The sequence below is a fragment of the Panthera leo genome, chromosome D3 (assembly GCF_018350215.1).
Source record: "Panthera leo isolate Ple1 chromosome D3, P.leo_Ple1_pat1.1, whole genome shotgun sequence".
Classification (NCBI taxonomy): Eukaryota; Metazoa; Chordata; class Mammalia; order Carnivora; family Felidae; genus Panthera; species Panthera leo.
The window spans coordinates 17,353,345-17,370,647 of NC_056690.1; the positions used below are offsets into that span (position 1 = coordinate 17,353,345).

At 55.4% G+C, this 17,303-nt stretch overlaps 1 protein-coding gene across 3 annotated transcripts in view; it reads right to left on the reverse strand.

The window, feature by feature from the left end:
* Positions 1 to 14,913, reverse strand: part of CMKLR1 (chemerin chemokine-like receptor 1) — a 48,591-nt gene extending 33,678 nt beyond the window's left edge. Inside the window, exons 1-2 of one of the 3 annotated variants that reach the window (XM_042910196.1) lie at positions 14,346 to 14,913; positions 13,929 to 13,983 (exon numbers count right to left, since the gene is read on the reverse strand). The gene's annotated coding sequence lies outside the window, so the exon portion shown is untranslated. Of the gene's footprint in view, positions 1 to 1,498; positions 1,779 to 13,928; positions 13,984 to 14,240 lie in introns of those variants that run through there. The other 2 variants (XM_042910195.1, XM_042910198.1) reach the window with 2 other exon arrangements.
* Positions 14,914 to 17,303: the final 2,390 nt, after the last annotated feature.

A 17,303-nucleotide genomic window follows, 5' to 3' on the forward strand; every position in this document is an offset into this window, starting at 1 on the left:
CCCCTCACGAACATGCACTGAGTGCCCGTGCTGTGCAGGGTGCAGGGGGGCTGGGTGCCCGGGGTACGTTTGCTGGACAACTGAGGCTCACTTCTTTTCATGGCATCTCCTCTCAGCCAGCTCCCGGGGAGAGGAAGCCACTGAGAAGCCAGCCGGCCCCGGGAGCTTCGAGGACCCTCCCTTTCCTCAAGGTCAGTTCTTGCTTCTGCCCGGAGATGTTCCACTCAACTTCCGGAAGAATTTAGAACACTGGCTGCAGAAGAATGGAGAGAGGAGGAGGGAGGAGGAGGGGGGAGGAGGGAGGGAGAGGAGGGGTGAAGTGGTCACAGGGCAGGGAGGTACACTGAGAAGACAGGGGCCAGCCAGCCTTTGACCCAGCTTCTCGCAGTGGCCTTGCTCTGCGCCCTACATCTGGGGGTGGAGCCCAGAACCCCACGAATGCTGGAGCCCCCTCGGGAACTTGAGCATACAGAGATGCCCCCAGCTTCTCCAGAAGACATCAAGGGGAGAAACCAGCTGGCCACCCGCCCCGCCCTGGGGGAACCAGACGACGCCCGGGGAGGCCTTTCGGATGGTTCCAGAAACTTACCACTGACCTGAAGCCAGGAGTTCGTTGTTGGTTTTTTTTTTTTAAGTTTATTTATTTATTTTTGAGAGAGAGAATGAGCCAGAGAAGGGCAGAGAGAAGAAGAGAGAGAGAAAATCCGAAGCAGGCTCAAGACCGTCAGTGCGGAGCCCAGCGCGGGGCTCGAACTCCCGAACCCGTGAGGCCCTGACCTGGGCCGAAACCAAGAACTTGATGCTCAAGCCGCTGAGCCGCCCGGGTGTCCCATGGAGCTCTTCTGACCTCACCCCTACACCCTCTCCACCACCCTCGCCGCGCACCCCGAGTTTTCAAGAACATGACCGTAAACAAGGTGAAACTACGCCCCCAAAGCCCCCCTCCCCCCGCCACGGCGAGAAAGCAGAAAGGGGCAGAGCTTCGTACGAATCCACCCCGTCGCTAGGGACACGGACCGGCTGCCAGGGGCAAACGCTTGGCACTCACTGCTCCCTGGGCCCCAGAGCCACACGCACTCCGGGCGCGGACCCCCAAGTTCCAGCTTCTTGCCTTCAAACAGCTGATGGTGGCAAATACCAAACAAACAAACAAACAAGATATAAAACGAAATAAAACGTGCCCTCCCCTACATTTATCTCCTTCCACCCCCAAAAGCCCGTGAGGCAATGCCATTCTGGCCCCCCTCCCCCCTCCCCCGTACAGATAAGGAAACCAAGGCCACGGAGCCAGGAAGTCAAGGAATGGGAAACCACGCAGCTGGATTCCAGAAGCGGCAACATTCGTGCCATCCTGCCTCTCCAAACACACCCTGACCAGACACCTGACCTGCCTCTCCCCACAGCGGCCCAGTGGCACAGCCCCGGGCCTCTCGCAGCGCCCCTTCCAGTGCCCATGCGAGGAAGGAAGAAGGGCCCCTGAGCGAGAAGACAGCGTTACCAGTTCGGCAAAGGGTGACAGGGACACCTGTCCTCGTCCAGGGCCCAGGACACGGCCGTGGTAAGCACCTCTGTCCTCTGTGGGAAAGTGGCAGGCCGGTGGGCGGGCAGTGTAGACACGGGGTGTGCCAAGATTGCAACACTCGTCCCCAAGGCCTCCGGGGCCTGCCCTGTTTCTCTGAGCTCTGCTGGAGTGCAGCCTCATCACATTAAAAAAAAAAAAAAAAAAAGTCAACCCAATTCGGGCCACTCCGTCTACAAGAAACGGGAGGAGCAGAGAGGCGCTGGTGGAGGTGTGAGGGAGTTGGAAATACAAACTTGTATGGAGTTGACTCAGTAACTTCCTGCCCTCGGGTCTTTATAGCAGGACCGGGCCACGGCTCGCTCGCCTCTGGGAAAACCCCTGGCCCCAAGTCTCCCCTCACCTTGTGTCCACGGTGCCCGAACGTCCGCCGGCACAGACATTCTCTGCTGACTCCGGCCATCGTGTTCGCAAGCCCCCACTCCCGTAAGCTGTCAGCAGCTGCAAACACCTCAGTGTGAACGAGTTGATTGCTTTGGTTTTCAGCGGGACATCTGGGTGAGAACAGGCTTCTGACCGAATGGGGCATTTGATTAAAAAAAACAAAAAACAAAACAACGATACAGGAGATAGCCCTGATTGGAATAGGGAGGGTCTGTGGCAGAGGTAAAGCAGAAAGGTCTAGAAATCACAAAAGAGGAGGATGTGTAGACTCTGGACAAAGGGGCCAGGAAAATAGGAATAGCCCTTGTGGTTTACGGTCAAGTGTACAGGCAGGTACGGGAGGAGGTATCAGGAGCGTGTCTCCCTTTGTCAGCAGCTGTGTGACCTTAGGCAGTCGACCAACCTCTCTGAGCCTCATCCTGGACAGGAAAGTATGGCTGTAAACAGGCTAGGGGGCTGGAGCAGAAGGGGTAATTCAAGAATTTAGTCTCATTTCAAAAAGCATTTACCAGGGACCTCCAGGCACCCATCTTGTTTTAAAAGCCCAGAAGTCTGAGGCACGCCCCCTTGACAGGGACCCACTCAGTGCAGGGCCCAGGGCCAGGCCCTTTACATGGATTATCTCATTTAATCTTCACCCTGCAACGCAGGGCTGATCCTGTTATCACTTTCATTGGCAAACGGGGAACCCGAGGCCGAGAGAGAGCAGCCAACCGGGACGCTGTGCGAGAGAGCACCCCGCTGGTCGCCAGGGGATTCAGGAGTGGAACCCAGGTCCGTCTCGTCCCAGACTCCAAATCATTTCCCTGTGTGCCCCATCACAGGGCCCCCCCAAAGGGCAAAGGGTGCATTTCAAAGGCAGAGAGGGAGGCCGGCTAGAAAAGACCTGGTAAATTACAGAAGGAAGGAGCCGGCGAGCACACACCCTCTCTCTGGGCCTCAGTCTCCTTGGCTGTAAAATGGGACCCTTTGCCCTAGCTCCACACCAGAGAAACGACGAACCTGTGGCCCCGGAAGACAACCTTAAAGCAGGACAGGGCAGAAGCCCAGCAGGGACTCAGCAAACGGAAGCTCCCTGTCCTCTGTGGGCAGTGGAAACAACACACGAAGCTCTTAGGAGGAGGAACTGTGGGTGATGTTGGCTTCCTGGGAAATGCGAGACGCCAGAGCAGGGAGAGGGCCGAGACTGCGGAGGGAACAGAACGCCAGGAATCGGTGACGGGGAGGTGAGCGGCATCGCCCAGCCCAGCCAGGCTCCGGGGAGCCGCCCTGCCCTGCCCTGGGGCCTGCTCCTGATTCCCGATTCCCTTCACGTCTGAGGTTTTTCGTGGCGGGGGAGGGAAAGGCCAGAAAAAGAAAGGCGCATTGAGGCCAAACAGGCCCCGCGCCCCCCAGGAGAAGAGAGGCTGGTGATTCAAGGTCCCCACCCCGTCCTGCCAGGTTTTGGGGCCAAGGCAGGAAATGGAGGGGAAGGCTTGGGGTGCAGCGTGACCCTGGGAACGGCACACTTGGCCTTTCTTGGCCCCTCCTGGCTCAGGACCTCCGGCCCCCACAGTTCCGCACCCCTGGAGCCAGGCCCCCTCACGCAGAGGCCACGGTGGTTTTCAGCCCCACCTCCGAGCCACACAGGATCTCACGGAAGCCACACGACGCCCCCGTGAGCCTCATTTTACGGAGGAGGAAACCGAGGCACAGAGCGGTCCAGTGAACTTTTCCGGGGTTCACGGCCGGCGTTTCAAAACAGGTCTGGGAGCTGGCGGATCTTGGGCTTCTACCCGCCGGGTGGCCGTTCCCCTCTTACTCAAGGGACGCCCTTTTTCTTCGTGACCCAAATCCCTGACAGTCGAAGAGGCCCCTTGTGAGTCAAGCCTGCCGTAAAAGAGACTGCAGACGGCCTGCCCTCCCCGAAGGCTCTGTCTTGACGCCCGTCGGCTCTGTGTCCCCAGCCGCTGGGAAGCCAGTGGGCCCTCCGGTGCCCGGCCCGGCTCCGTCTGGCTCCGAAGGGCAGTGGCAAGGTCTCCCCACAGGAAAGGAGCCCAGGCCGACCGCAGCTGCCATCCGAAATCAGCCTTCTTTAGCCCTGGAGGAAACATCTCGTTTCTCCCAAGCTCCGTGTCCTCGTCTGGCAGCAAGTCCCGGGCATGGGAGGAGAGGGGACCCCGTCATCCAGTTAAGAAAGCCACCAATGCAAAGCAACGCTGAGCTGGTTCATGGACCAGACAGGCCGGGAGACAGAGCCACAAACCGACATGCCCTCTGCCAAGTTAGAAGTTCAAACTCAATTAGTTTGGGGCTGCCTGGAATCTTCAATTGTGCAAACGTCTGAGCTTCAGCTCGATGGGAGTTCGGAGACATGGGCCTCAGGACAACAGGATGCTGCAACGGGGCAGCGCTGGACCACCCAGAAAATTGCGTGGGATCTTCAAGACCCCGCAGAGCGTCCAGACTCCCTCCGGCCACTCCCTGCTCCCACCCACCACACCACACACCCCTTGCTCATCCAGCCTCCGGATCTCTGCTCGTGCTGCTCTCCCCACCTGAAGGATCTTTTCTTTCCGGCCAACTCCTGCTCCAGCCAACTGGAGGCCTCCTCCAAAGCCAATTCATCCTTGGCACCAGTTCAAATCCGCACTTCCTTCTCAAGGCGCCGTTTCCTGACTTCCCCTATCAAAGCCATCCCCAGCGAAGCTCTTTGCCCCCCGAGGTACTTTGCACACTGAGTGTAGCGGGCAGACATTAATCTGAGTGTATTTAGCAATACGCTCTCGGGGCTCCCGGGCGGTCCGGCCGGTTAAGCGCCCGACTCTTGATTTCGGCTCAGGTCAGGATCTCAGGGTTCGTGAGACCGAGCCCCATGTCGATCTCTGCCCTGACAGCACAGAGCCTGCTTGGGATACTCTCGCCCTCTCTCTGCCCTCCCCCCTACTCTCTCTCTCTCTCTCAAAATAAAGTTTCAACAAAACAAAAGAAAAATGCACTCTCAGTCAAATGGCCGGGGTTCACCCACTTTACTGAGTGGACGATGGACGGAAACGTCATGGGTGATGGTGACCCGGGAGCAGCTGGCACCGTGCGCCCTGCCATTAAAGCCGAAATCTGGCCACACGGACACCAGTCTGCATACACACTTGTCTTCCCACTTGACAGGGAGCCCCCTGAGGGCAGGGCCTGTCTCTCCCTGTATCCCATGCTCCTGGCACACAGTAGGCGCTCAGTAAATGCTGGTGGGGTGCGTGGAGGCTGTATCCTGGCTCTCTCGCTCCCTCCATGGGAGTCCCTCTCCCTTTCTAAAGCTTATTTCCCAGCCGACAAGTGAAAGCGTGGACTAACTCACTCAGGCCACGGTCTGAACGTTCGTTTCCCCTCCACCCCCACCCAGCCCACCCACCCCAATACATACGTCATGTCCTAACCCCCAGCTTGATAGTATTAGGAGGTGGGATCTCTGGGAGATGATGCGGGGGATTAGTGCTCTTATGAAAGAGACCCCAGAGAGCTCCCTTGCCCCTTCCATGGTGTAAAGACACAGCAAGGACGGCAGTGTGCAGCCCAGAAGAGGGCCCCCACTAGAACGTGACCATGCTGGCACCCTGATCCGGGACTTCCAGACTCCAGAACCGCCAACGGTGAGTTTCTCTGTTTAGGAGGCACCCAGTCTCTGGCATTCTGCGATTGCAGCCCCAACAAACTAAGACCTCAGGAATGACAAATGACCATCTCAGATGACCATTGTCATCCGTCGAATTTTAAGGTCAAATCCGGTTGACAGACTGTCATCGGGGATGGGCTCTACCATCACCCCCCCCCCCCCACACACACACACACATCAAGAGGTGGCCTCTGCTGCTTTTCCCTTTGAGTCTGGGCTGGGCCGATGACATGCCGCGATCAACGGAATGTGGCAGAAGCGATGCTGTGCCAACCCCAGGCCTACGTCCTCAGAGGCCCAGCAGCCTTGGCTTTCACTGTCCCAGAGCCCTGAGGCCCCAAGTAGAGAAGTCCAGACAGGCTGCGACAGGGGGGAGAGACAGCCCGAGTCCCAGCAGGATGTGGGGCCATCTTAAGCGGCCCCGCCCGGGTCAAGCTCCCAATTGCACGTAGCCCATGAGTGACCCAACTTTGTTCCACGTGACTTCCACGTGGGCCATCGCTGCAGAACTCTGCCGAGCTACAGAACTGTGAACAAATACGTCATTTCAAGCCACCGCATTTTGGAGAGGTTTGGACCACAGAGTTAAATAACTGAAACATTTGGGTTCGGCTAGAGGGAAAGGCATGATTGGGTTCGTGTCTGCCATGGCTCGTGAGTGAGGACCGTGGAACTCCGTCCCTGGACTAGACAAGGTCGAGATCAATGTCAATTCAATCCAGTGTCAATTCAAGATTTTTCCTGGGCCTACTAATGTCCATCAACTGATGAATGATGAAGAAGATGTGGTTTACACACACAACGGAACACTACGTGGCAATGAAGAAGAATGAAATCCTACCATCTGCAACAACGTGGATGGAACTGGAGGGTGTTATGCTGAGTGAAATAAGCCGGTCAGAGAAAGACAAATCATGTTTCCACTCATATGTGGGACTTGAGAAACTTAACAGAAGACCATGGGGGAGGGGAGGGGAAAAAGTAGTTTCAAATAGAGAGGGAGGCAAACCCCATAAGAGACTCTTCAATACAGAGAAGGGGGGGGGCAGGGCAGGGGAGAGGGGAAAATGGGTGATGGGCATTGAGGAGGTCACTTGTTGGGATGAGCACTGGGTGTTGTATGTAAATAATGAATCACGGGAATCTACCCCCAAAACCAAGAGCATACTGTATACACTGTAGGTGAGCTAACGTGACAATAAATCATTTAAAAAAAAAAAAAGATTTTTCTTGGGCCTGTTGGACATGAACATTCCAGATTGAGAGGGGATCAATCTATCAGACCTGAACCCCACTAGGACTAAACAAATCAGATGATCCCTCTTAAGATGTTTAAACAGGCGACCCAGAGAGGGTCGGGCAGTCCTCAGCAGAGCCAGAAGCAGAAAGAGAAGCTCAGGAAGAGAGAGTATTGTTGGAAACTGAGACACATGGGGAGAACGGCAGAACAGGAAGTTGCAAGGTCTTGCAGCTGAGGGGACGAGAGAGCCCCTCCCTTGAGCCACCTCAGATCCTGAGAACCTTCTAGTTGAACACAAGCCTGGCTGGGCATCTGGAGCAGGACCCCGCAGGTTGGCACCCACACATTCCCAACCATGAGCCGCCTTTCTTCAAGGGTACACACAGCCCACGAGCAAGGCTCGGCCCTTCTCCCCAGCATGGGGCAGAAACAGAAGAGTTCTCATGTCTAGAAATCACTAGGGTCTGACATAGAGGCTCAACCACCAGGAGGATCGCTGGTTCATGGGGAGCCCTTTACCAGGTTCCAGCCACCATGTTCCACGCTTAACTTGGGCACCTTCATTTCTTCCTAACGACCACCCTATCGAGGGCATACTGCCGTCTCGTTTCATAGATGAGAAACTCACTTGCTCAGAGCAACAGGGCTTGTAGGTAGTGGGGCAGGAATTTGAATCCAGTCTGAATGACGCCAAAGCCTGGGGCCTTCGTCGGGCCTGATGATCACCCACACGCTTGGGTACAGCCTCATGGGCTGTTCACGCCCACATCTGCTCTGACTGGCCAGCGCCCTGCTGGGTCAGCTGTAACTCTAACAGTGGCCATCTGAACTCTGAATTTCCAAATCTAGGAAACAAAGAGACACAGATCAGCGTTCGAGATATCCCTCACCGTGACGGGCAGAATAATGCTACCCCGGCCACACCAAAGATGCCCATGTCCGATCTCCCAGAACCTGAGAGTATGCTACCTGACACGGAGAAAGGGGCTTTGCCCATGGGACTGAGTCAAGGGTCATGAGATGGGGGAGATTTATCCAGGGTCCTCGCACAGGTCCTTCAAACTGAAAGAGGGAGACAGGAAAATCGGAGCGATACGATGTGAGAAGGACTCGACCCGCTGCTGCTGGCTTTGGAGAAGGAGAAAGGGACCATGAACCCACCAGTGTGAACAGCCTCTGGGCTCTGGAAAAAGACAAGGGGCTGCATTCTCCCCCGGAGCCTCCGAACGGAGCACAGGTCCGCCAACACCTCGCTTTTTAGCACAGTGAAACCTGTTGTTGACCTTCCGGACCGGAAGGGAACACATGTGTTACTAGGCCACTAGGTTCGTGGAGGTTGTTACAGCAGCAACGAGAAACTCATACGCTGGTTATTTGAGCTCTTCCTCTCAGACTCAAGAATTCACAGATGCTGATGACCCTTCAAGCAAATTCGGATAACCAGGGACGGGTGCGTTCTGAATGGCCCCCTGCCCTTGAACACCACCCCTGATCATCTTCTGAGCACTGCAGACACACTCTCCACCCTCTGAGACAGGGGGACACGGAGACTCGACAGGGATGGACTTAGCTGAGCTCGCCCAGGTGGCTGGTGCCAGACCGAGCTCTTTTGTCTCCTGGCCCCCGACTCTCAGAAGGAAAACGTAGGAGTCACTGGGTCTTGCACCAACAGCCCTACCCAGCCGCCTCCTTACACAAGAGCTTCCCCCAGGGCTGGGATCAGAGGACCCGAGTTGTGAACCTCAAGAAAGCAGAACCGATTCCCACAGGCTGCCTACGTTGCAGCTGACCCCCCTGCTGAGTCAGCTGCTGGTACTTCCAAGTTTACAGAGCGTCCGTGGTGGATGGAACGAGGCCTGAGCTCCCCCCCCCCCCCACCCCCCACCCGAGCCCGGGACTTCTCCACGGGGCGAGGCACGAAGCCAGGAGACGGGCCCAAATGATCTTTTCCAGCCCGGGGACCCAAGATCGCACGGCGCCAGACTCCCACGTCAACCCAGACACGCGAGGGCGAACTCCAATGCCCACCTTCCGGGGGATAAAAGTAGAAATGTCTTCCCTGAGCTGACCGTGCGCTGTACTGTGCCTTGTGTATATGAACCCATTTTATCCCCTGCCACGGCTGTGAAGGAGGCATGAAGAGGGTACCCACTTTACGGATGGGGATGCTGAGGTGACAGGAAGCTAGGGGACAGAGATGTTATCTGAACTCTAGAGCCACGGGCTGTGGAGTCTGTGACCATGTTATTCCATCAACTGATGCCAACCAGATATTCTGTCTTCCTGTGACAGCACCGTGTAGAATTACCACCCAGCAGGGCAAGAAATCCTGCTTCCTCTATCACGTTGTGCCCATCACTACAAGACGGTGCCAGACACACAGCAGGTGCTAATAAAAGTTTGTTGGGGGAATAAATAAAAGAGCGTGTTACTAGCTTGCCTCCCCTCCCCCAAGGGCCTCAAGCACAGAGTCTGGGTCTAATTCCATTCTATGGCTGCCACCTCTCCCTAGGCTGATTCACGCGGGAGATTGTCCCCAAGCACCCACTATGTGCCTGGCCCAATCAAGGCCTCAGTGTCACCCGCACAGCCTCAGTCTGTGTCCTCGCACGCTATCCCCTCCCCTTTTCTCTGGTCGGTCGGTGGCTGTGACATTCAGTGACCCCGGGCTTTCCAGGCCAGGACACCCACCCGGCTGCCTCATGACCAGCAAGCTTGGACCATTCTAGGGATACGGACAATGACTCCTGTACTCCCACCTCCGGATGCCCAGACCCGGGGGAACACAGCCCGAGGAACGCCCCTGCCCGAACGACACGCACGCACGCACACGCACGCATACGTGCTCGCACGCGCACGCATCCGGCGTGCGACGCGACCCTAGGACTCCGTTCAAATCCCAGCCGACGCGTGTGACCTTGGGCGAGACCCTCTACCTCTCTGATCTTCTCGTTCTTCGTCTATAAGACGGGGACGAGTATCGTGAAGCCTTTCCAGGTAGGGCTGGGAGGGGGATGCAGGAAGATACTGGATCTGAAAGCCTTTGGCTCAGTGAAGGGTGCTGTGCTCAGGACAACTGTCCTCGTTTGCTTTCTCCAGGAGGGAGGGAGAATCGCTGTCGCCTGACTCCCAGGGAAACCCGCCTTTACTGGGCTGGAATGTGGGGGTTTACTCAGTATATCTGATGGGGATTATCTTGAGGGCAGGAAAGTATTTGTGGAGCAACATCACCGTGTTGACGCCATGGGAGTGAGAATTTAGACTTAAAATCAGAGCGTGGAAGAGACCCCAGAGGTCACCATATTTGGGGCAGAGACAACTAGCTGTCCGCAAAAATCCACCCCCCCCCCCCGGAACAGCATACAGCTGACATCGGGAAAGAGTCGCCTTGCCAAGAACTCTATTTTCCAGCCTCCTTTGCAACTAGATCGGCCACATGACTCGTCCTCTCGTGTGGCAGCAGGCACTGAAGAAGTAAACGTGCTACGTCCATGCTTTCTTCCATCAGTGGTGATGTCCAAGGGGACCGTAGGGACGTGCACGGAAGAGGGCCGTCCCCGTGCAGAAGCACCCGCCTCATAGTAAACGTCTGTTCTGTTTGAGCCATTTCACGTGCTTGCGTCTGTGTATTCCAGCAGCTACTACCCCGACGGGTGCAACGCTCAACCTCCTTGATCACAAATGAGACGGTTATGGCCAGAAGGTGAGAGTACCTTGTCTAAGCCCATGCGGCCAATCCCACAATGTTCAAGAACGTTGGTCTCTTAGTTTGGAGGAGATTTGCCGGCTTCAACCCGCCCCACCAAGCTCTAAGAGTGAGTTTCGGCGAGTCCCCCACTTCTGTTTCGGCTAGCCTAACGCGTCTGTTATCTGTTTTCAGATTGCAGTCCTCCGTGTATTTTCATTGGAGGGAGAGAGTTCGGTGGCTTAAAATAATTCCAAAGCCCACACGCTGGGTGATTGCTAGCACACTCTGACTTTCCGCGGCACTACAAAATAAAGTTTCACTTCTTCTGCGCCATGCCTCCCGGCCTCAACAGCTGACGCAGGACATGAAAACGCACAGAAGTACACAGATATTTGCTTAGAAAGGGAAAAACATGAACCTCAGTGTCTGCGATAAACAACCCAGAGACCTGGACAAAAGGCAAAAAAAGAAACGATGCTCACACACTCTAGCTCGGGGGCCCTCAAGTTTTGGGAGGCGTCAGAATCATCTGGGGGGGGGGGGTGGAGGCTGGTGCAAGGAAGAACCCCCCCCCCCCACCTCACCCTCAGAGATTCCGACTCGAAAAACCGGAGCTTCAGGAAATCCTCATGATTATTCTGCAGGAATCATATTATTCATGATTCTTCTGATGCCAACATTCCCACGACGGCACTTTGAGAAGCCCCGAGTCTGCTTTGCAGCCCTGAAGCTGGCAGTAGTTCCTGGCGGTAAGAACCACGCTCCCGCAGCGTAGCCCAAAGAGAGCGAAATAGGCTTTTAGTATTTTTGTACTCGGACGGGAACCTGAGCATTGCTAATCCGCTGGTAAAGACATCAATAACCATTTCTGTTCGGCTCAGATGGGTGGCAAAGGTCTAGACGGCACGGTGGCCTAGAAGTGATAACAGAACCATAGCTGATGTTTACAGAGCACCTTGGGACGCAAGAGGCCGTCTGCTAAGTGCTCCACGTGTGTGATCCCGTTTCATCTTTATAATATTCCCATTTCACAGACGAGGAAACGAGGTGCATACAGGGAACTCGTTCCACGTCGCTCAGCCGGCAGGGGGCAGGCCAGGCTCGAACTCACCCAAAAGAACCAGCTCCACAGCCACGACGTGCTGGTGCCTCTCATGGAGGTCTCCTGTCGGAACCCCTCTCTAGGCCTCAGTTTCCTTATCTGTAAAATGGGCATGTTCGTAATATCTTTGTCACACAGCCACGGTGAGGATTCAAGAAAATCACGGGAGTGGGGCGCCTGGGTGGCTCAGTCAGTTGAGCATCTGACTCTTGATTTCGGCTCAGGTCGTAATCTCACGGTTTCGTGGGTTTGAGCCCCGTGTCGGGCTCTGTGCTGACAGTGAGGAGACTGCTTGGGATTTTCAATCTCTCTCTCTCTCTCTCTCTCTCTCTGCCCCTCCCCCACTCACACTCTATCTCTGTCTCTCAAAATAAATAAACATTTAAAAATACTAAAAAAAAAAAAAAAAAAGAAAAAGAAAAGAAGAAGAAAGAAAATCACGGCAGTAAAGTGGTTTGCAAACCGAGAGGAGTTAGTTAAGTAAACACCGAAGGGATGAGCCTTTGACTCTCCCAATCCCATTTTACAGATGGTAAAACCGAGGCCTGGTCACTTTATTTATTCAATGAACATTTACCGAGCATCTACCGTGCACTAGGGCTGGTGCAGAGGACTGAGGATACAGAGAGAAAAGTACCCCGAGTCTGGCCTCAAGGAGCCCCCAGGTTAGCAGGGGAGACAGAGGAAGCTGGGCCCTGAGAGAGGAATCTCTCCAAAGGGGTCAAGCCAGAGAGAGGAGTGACTTTGCCAAAGTCGAGTTCACCTAGTCCGCGAAGTTGTGGCAGAGAAGGTTCCCGGGTACCAAGAGAGAACTCTACCCACAGGCTTCTTATGCTTGGCACCCCACCACCTAAGCACCCCTGGTGACAGTTAAGCCTTCTTTTATGGAGAAAGTGCCAGGTGGCCCTCCTCCCACCCCCAGAGGGCTGGATTAGCCAATCACATTCACCTCAGCAAATGAGGCATCTGGACGAGCCTCTCCTTTGAGTGAGTGTGCAGGGAGTGGGAGAGAGCAAGAACCGCAGGTAAGATCCGGCTTCAAAAGGAGGTAGGGGCCGCCGAGTAGGAAGTTGGCGGCCAGACCTCTTGATGGAAAAAGGAAGACAGACCCGACGCCCGGCTGGCCACTTCCTCGCTGGCCTATCTGAACCACAGGCCGGTCTGAGTGATCAGACTTACATCAAACAGCAGTTCCGTGATTATAGCGTGTGGTTTGTCGTTGCGCCCGAAGCTAGCCTTCAGAGCGAACTCACGTGAACGGTAGCACACCGGGGCACCTGGGTGGCTCGGTCGGGTTAAGGGTCCCACTCTCGATCTCGGCCCAGGTCACGATCTCACGGTTCGTGAGTTCGATCCCCCACGTCAGGCTCTGTGCTGACAGTGCAGAACCTGCGTGGGATTCTCTCTCTCCCTCTCTGTCTCTCTCTTTCTCTGCCTCTCTTCCACTCATGCCCTCTCTCTCTCTCAAAAGAAATAAGTGAAGCTTAGAAAATAAATAAGTAAATGGTAGCACCACCCGTGCGCTAGTCTGGAAGCGGGGGGGGGGGGGGGGGTGGCGTGGGGCACGTTCCACAGCACGGCCAGAGGGTCCGTATCCTTCGTATACGAAGAACTCTCAGATACCAACAAAAGGGAAGCATGCCAGCAGGAAACAAGTGGGACCACACAATCATAAAAAGTGAACAGTAAGACTGTCAGGAATAATCGGCCTCAATAGAGCGAAGTAAGGGGGAAGGCGGCCAGATAGAATTCTCACCAGAAGCCTCACAAACCTCAAAACCCGGCAGACCGTGGGCTCAGCGATTTAGCCTTTGAGAAAAGTATCCACAGGACCCACACACAAAGGTGTCGCGCAAGAGTGGCCCTCACAGCCCTGTTTGTGAGGACAGAAAAAAAGAAGGAGGAGGAAAGAAGAAAGAAGCAACCGCCGCGAGGAATGGTCACATAAAGCCCAAGACGCGTTTTCCGCGCCGTCCTCGGGAGGCGCACTGAAGGACTGTGGTTCGAAGCTGACAGTCCGGGGTCAAGGACGAGGTAGGTTACCCCACGAGACGCCGGGTGTATACTTACCTGCGTCTGCTACATCGTAGGCACTCGACAAACAGCAGAGGTAAATTAGTGAGCGAGCGAGGGTGTGAGTGATAGAGCCACCGAGAAGGCCACCCCTGGGTGAGGCCCTCCTCCTGAGTCTATACCAAGAGTCCAGCCCGGGCGCGGGGGAGGAGAGCCGTGCAGACGCTCATTTGGTTCCGATCTCGGGTCCCCCCAGCCCCAGCGCCGGCTTACCGTCTCTGCAGCCCTGAGCCAGTGGCTTGCCCTCTCTGAGCCTCGGTGTCCTCACCTGGAAAACGAAGACAACCTGTCAAATGGAAGCTCCCGCCGCGGCGTGGCCTTGCCGTGAGCGTTAGCAGAGTCAGGAAGGAGAGACGCTGACCCCGCTATGTTTCACAACGAGCGCGCGTGAAAATCTGAAAATCATCACAGGACTGTTTGCATTTTGACAAAAGTGAAATTTCACGCCGAGCCACGGGCCTCCTCTCTCTCCTAGGAGCCCCCTTTCCTGAGCCCTCCAGAGGATGTCAAAGCCAAGCGTGATACCTTGTGGCTGGTTTCCGGCCAGGTCCTCCCAAGGGTCCCCCCTGGACTTCGGGGCACTGAACGCTGGGCAGGGGACCCGTGTTGCCGGACTTTTTTCTCAATCACCTCGTTCTCTGGCTGTGGCTGTCAGCCCAGAAAGCCGTCCGTCCGTTCGTTCGTTCAAGATCTCCTGGAACCCTCCCCCCGCCCAGGTCACAGCCTCCTCTGGAACCCCCTCATCCCTCAGGAGGCCCTCCGGGAGACCTCATTCAGTCCCGAGCTCCTGGCGCCCTCTCTCTCGCTGGGGCTGCTGTCCTGAATGGGACAGAGCTCTGCCAGAGAAACAGCTGGAGGGAGGAGAGAGGGAGAGGGAGGGGCAGGAAACTGGGCTGGCCGAGGGCGGGGGCGGCCAGCTGCGGGGAGCGGGGACCGCCAGGGGAGGCTGCCCCTGCCTGCCAGCGGGGGACCGGGCTTGTGGGTGGTGGCTGGTGGCGAGGCCTGCTGGGGACGACCCGCTGCCGGGAGTGGTGCCCACCATCCCGAGCACAAACCAGGAGCATATGGAAGCCCCAGGCAGCCCGGCTGCTCCCTACAAAGGGCCTCGGAGCTGAGCCGCCTGCCGGATGCCCTACTGGGCTGGGCCACCGCCTCCCTCCGCCCACCGGGATGCCCTTCCTGGCCTGAGCTGAGGCTTGATGACCTTCAGCTCCCTTTTTCCTTTCTTTCCTTTTTTTTTTTTTTTTTGGAAATGAAAACAGCGATGAGGTTTTTTGTTGTTTTTTTTTTTAAGTATCAAATGAACACAGGTTAAAATGTTTTCTGTTCAGTTTTAGCAAATGTTACAGGGCCAGCAAAAATCTTCCACGTGGTTGGCATAGGCATCGATGGGCCGTTTCTGGAGAGCCGTCTGCCCGAGATGCAGCAGAACTTTTGTCAGTAAGTTCCGAGCCTGCGTCGTTTGAATGTACATCCTGCTCGGGGCGCCTGGGTGATCTCAGGTCATGATCTCACGGCCCCACGTTGGGCTCTCTGCTGTCAGCGTCGACCCCGCTTCAGATCCTCCGTCCCCCTCCCTCTGCCGCTCCCCTGCTCACGCTCTCTCTCAAAAATGAATAAACACTAATAAATAAATACATAAGCGTAAATCCTGCTTTCATCCCCAAACCCTTCTCCCCAGAGATAAATATCACTACCATTTTGGTATGAACCCACACATATACATTCTATATATAAATGTCAAATGGCTCGGTCACATTCCGTGTACCATAGCGTAACCTGCTTTTTCATTCCCTGATAGGTGTGTGAGTGTGTGTGTGTGTGTGTGTGTGTGTGTGTGTGTGCGTGGACATCTTACCCTGTTTCAATAGCTGTTCATTGTTTCGATCAATTGATGCACTGGCTCCTTTCATCAATACTTTCTTGGTGGTTGGTCAGGTCATTTCCAACTTGTTGACTATAATAAATACACCAATCACACTTGTCCAGTTGTCTTCTTAAGTTGAATTCCTGCAAACACACTTATTATTCAGAGGGTCTCCTGGTCCCTTTTCAGGTCTCAGCTTGGAGACCAGCTTCCCAGAAGCCTTCCCTGCCCCTGGGGGGCCCCTGGGCTCCCTTTCTATCCACAGTGGTGCCCGTTGCCCTTTCCTGTTAGGGGGTCTCTCTCCCTTATACTGGAAACTCATTTGGGGAAGGAACTACATTTTTGTCCCCTGCTCTGTCCGCAGAGCTAAGTGCCTGACTCCTTGTCTGCATCATTAGCAGAATAAACAAGATTAGCAGACAACCAGGCAGCGGGTTAGTCTCTGGCTACTTAATTCTCGGGACAACCCTGCCAAGTAGGTACTGTTCCTGCCCTCCTTCTACCAATGAGGAAACTGGGACACAGAAAGGTTAAGTCACTTGCCCTAGGCCACACAGCTGATAGGTGGGAGAGCTGGGAATCCAACCAGACTGGCTCCACAGCCCGGACTCTTGGCCCCCAGACTAAAGAGCTAACAGAAGTGCCCACTTTGTGCATGGCCCTGTGTCAGGTGCTTTCTCTGGAGCAAGGCACGCAAACTTCCAGCAACGCGTGTGACATCTCATGTTACAGGTGAGAATGCTGGGGCCCCGGGGAGGAGTTATTTCGCGAAGAGCACCCAGATGGGGCCGACGGAGGCCTGCTCGAACCCAGATCTGTGTGATCCCATAGCTAAGGCTACCAAAAATAACTTGTGTAGAAAGGAAAAGAGAAGGGGAGGAGAAAGGGGAGGGAAGAAGGGGAGAGAGAGAAGGAGAGAGGGAGGGAGGGGCAGAGGCTTGGGCAGGTGTGGGAACACGTCTTTCACCATCTGACCATCCGTAGAACCTCTCCTTCCTCTCCCTACGATCCTCGACTGTTAGTTCAGTGAGACTGACACTTGGAAACGACCATCTCTTTCATTCCCTAGATACAAACTGGAAGCACAGAGAGGTTAAGTCACTGTCCAAAGTCACACAGCATCCTAGAGTCAGAAGTCAGACCCAGCCTGACTCCAAACCTCTCTCCTCCCCGCTCTGCCAGTCTTGCCCAGAGGACTTAGAGCGTCTCATCCACGCCTTTACTGTACAGATGGGACCATTGGGCCCAGAGAAGGCAAGGGATGCCTCCAAGGTCACCCAGCAGTTACCAGCAGAGCAGCAGCCCCAGAGCATCCTGGTCCAAAGGTGAGGATATTCCCACAACGCAGTACAGATGCTGTGTGTCCCGTACATCACCACCTAAAGGTCTGTCATTAACAGAGACCGGTGCTTCTCAAAGTACGGGTTCTGGACCAGCCGCTGCTGCCTTGCTGCGGAGCTTGTTGGAAACGCAAGCTCGCAAGCCAGGCCCGTCCGCAGCCCTGGGGAAGCAGAACCTCGGCAGGCTGGGCCCCGTGAGCTGTGTGTTCGAAAGGCACCAGGGGATACTGATCCTGCTCAAGTTTGAAAACCACCCATACGGACATTTCTGGTAGGAATAAATCCTGGATCCCGGAACGAGTTACCTTGTCAGTCTCCGGAATGGTGGTTAAGAGCAGGGGCCCTGAAATCAGACAGAGCAGATTGGACTGAATCCCTCTC